Below are 3,517 nucleotides of genomic sequence, written 5' to 3'. Positions count from 1 at the left end.
AGAAAGCTCTGAATACCCAAGAAACAACTCACAGGCCATATAAAACTCAAAAAAAAAAAAAAAAAAAAAAAAAAAGGAAAGGCTAAAAAGTGGAAGCCTCAGTCCTTTTTAGAAAACAAAACAAAAAAACAGTAAGTGTGTAGCACCCTCTCAGAGTGGGGTACACCTAGACCTTAAATCATTAATAACTTAAGAGCTAAGAAGATAGCCTTGTGGCAATTTTTGGTATTTAAAAATTATTATGTTTAACCGTTACACACCAAGAAAACTTTGACTATTTCCATGCTACGTTTTGTTTTACATATACTTTATGATCTTTGTAAATAGTAAGATTTCAATGCATACTATCAAACCTTAAAAAAATCAAGTACTGACAAAAATATATTCATATATATTTATGCTAAAATGCTTTTTAATAATCTGCACATACATCTCTGTCTTTTAAAAAGTAAAGTTGTAAGGAAAAATAAAAAAGGAAGCCACTCCAATTGGCTTATAATTTTTAAGATTGAATTTTGATATGCATGTATCTATGTATTTAATATGTGTGTATCAAAAAGAAGGAAGACCAAAATGTGGATGGTACAGTTTTTCATAGAAGGGGAAACAAACCTTTAAAGAAAACCAAGTACTGACAAAAATATATTCATATAGTTTTATGCAAAAATGCTTTTAAAAATCTGTACATTTATCTCTGTTTTTAAAAATAAGGTTGTTTAAAAAAGTTTTTTTAAAGGGAATTTCTGCAATGGTATAGCATTTAGTAATGCTTTCTTTAAAAATTAAAAAGTTGAGATTATAATATTTCTCCTCTATTTTCTTCCTCCCAACTCCTCCCAAATACCCCTCCTTGTTCTTTTTAAAATTTCCTCAATAACTGTACATATATGTGTGCATATATATTTATATGAACACACATACATTTTCACATGTTGTCTCATGAACTCAAAATCTGATTTATCTTGGTGTTGTAACTGGTTATGTTTCCAGTATCATGCATAGTTTCTCTCCTGTTGAACAGATCTTAAGTCCAATTAGAGATCTTGGTTACAACCAAGATATATGTGCCACTATTACATTATTACTTTGAGTCTACAAAATAATTATTGGACTCAGGGATTTTGCTAAAGGATCACACAGAATTAAGAACTTAAATTCTTATCCATTTTTTTAGTTGCATTAATTTTGATTGAGAAAACTTAATAAGTGAGCTCATGATTACATATATATATATAAATATATATATAAATTGAAAAGAGTGATATTCTGGGAGATTTAAAAAATATGCTACCCATCATTTAAAAGTATTATGATAATTTCTATTTTAAAAAGAACATATTAATATACTCTGTAGAATTTAAAAGGCTGAAGAAAGTAAAAGGAGTTTGTTGCACCAGTTCAGAATAACATGAATGAAACTTGTTTCTTGCTAGTCCAAGTTAAAAATTTATCTCTATAAAAATAAATATTTAATCCCTTGTATTGAAAGCAAAAATGTAGTCAAAATAATTGACAGGAAAGAAAATTAGTAACAGAAAAACTGGCAAAACTATCATTTTAGAATATCAATCTCTTCAATACACAGTAACGTAGATGAGGTGACAAATGAAAAAGACAAGTGCCAACTATTCAACTACTAAGTATATCAGATGCTCTTTTTCTAGTCTCAGCTCAAAATATCTGATTTTCTTCATAAATGCTAGAATCATCACAAAAGCCTTCAGATTCAGACAATGAAGGTGTATTTTAAAAATCTATATTCTAGGGCTGGAGAGGTGGCTCAGTGGTTAAGAGCACTGATTGCTCTTCCAAAGTTTCTGAGTTCAATTCCCAGCAACCACATGGTGGCTCACAGCTATCAGTAATGGGATCTGATGTCCTCTTCTGGTGTGTCTGAAAACAGCTGCAGTGTACTCACATAAAATAAATAAATAAATCTTAAAATAAAAATCTGTATTCTACCAAGCTGGAAAATCTAAGAGTAACAGATGGATAGACATGTATGACCTACCAGAGTTGAGTCAAGACAAAGTGAATAATTTGAATAGACCCATAATATATAGTGAGATAAAAGCAATAATTAAAGATTTATAATGTAAAAAAAAAATCCCAGTACCAAATGAGCTTAGCAGAAAATTCTACCAGCTCTTCAGAGAAGAACTTTCACAAATATTTCTCAAACTAGTCTACAAAACAGATAAGGAGGGAACATTTCCAAAATTCTTTTCCAAAGATGGTATTACCTAATACTAAAACCAAAGACCTAACAAAAATAAGAATGATGCAACTATTTCTCATGAATATAGGCACATACATTTTCAACAAAATATTTGTAAAATGAATACAAGAACATATCAAAAAGATGACCCATCATGATCAAGTAGACCTCATTCCAGAGACACAATGATGGTTCAACATATGTAAATCAATTAAGGTAATTCACCACATAATTATTCACTAGATACAGAAAAGGCTTTTTGACAAAAATCTAGTTTCTCTTCATGAGAAAAGTCCTGGAGAGTTTAGGGATACAGGAGACACACATCAACACAATAAAGATCATCTTCAGGAAGACTACAGCCAATATCATCCTAAAAGGAGAAAAACATTAAAGCCTTTCCACTAAAAATCAGGACCAAGACAAGAAGGTCCACTCTTCCTGCTCCTGTCCAACTGTAGTCTTAGCTAAAGCAGTAAGACAACTGAGAGAGAAAGGGACTAAAAATAGGAAAGGAAAAAGTTGAAGTATCTTTATTTTCAGATGATATGTTTCTGTATATAAAAGACTCTATAGTATCCACAAAAAAACTCCTACAGCTAATAAACACATCTAGGAAAATAGCAGGATTGTCCTAGTTAGGGTCAATATTGCTATAAAGAGACACCATGACCACAGCAACTCTTTTTTTTTTCTAAATCACTTTTATTTTTTTATAGTCGAATTGTCGCCCTCCTCTTGGTCTGTCCTCCTACAGTTCCTTATCCCATTCCTCCCTCCCCCGTACCCCCTCCATCTTCAAGAGGATATCCCTCCCCTGCCAGGCCTCCCCATTTTCTGGGACCTCAAGTATCTTGAGGGTTAGCATGTCTTCTCTCATTTAGGACAGATCAGGCTGTCCTCTGTTATATATGTGTTGGGGGCCTTGTATCAGCTCATATATGCTGCCTGGTTGGGAGCACAGCCACTCTTAAAAGAGAAAACATTTAATTTGGACTGGCTTACAGTTCAGAAGTTTAGTCCATTATTATCATGGGTAGGAAGCATAAAGGTATGCAGGCAGACACCGTGCTGGAAAGGTATCTAAGTGTTCTATATCTGGATTGGCAGGCAGCAGGAAGAGAAAGTGATACTGGGCATGGCTTGAGCTTCTGAAATTTCAAAGCTCACACCGAATGACACTCTTCCATCAGCAAGCCCTCACTTATTCCAATAAGACCACATCTCCTAAAGATCACTCCTTGTAAGTCTACAGAGGTCATTTCTATTCAAACTACCATATTCTACTCAGTAAGACCA

The sequence above is a fragment of the Micromys minutus genome (assembly GCF_963924665.1).
Source record: "Micromys minutus genome assembly, chromosome: 12".
NCBI classification, from domain to species: Eukaryota; Metazoa; Chordata; class Mammalia; order Rodentia; family Muridae; genus Micromys; species Micromys minutus.
This window is presented reverse-complemented; position numbering follows the sequence as displayed.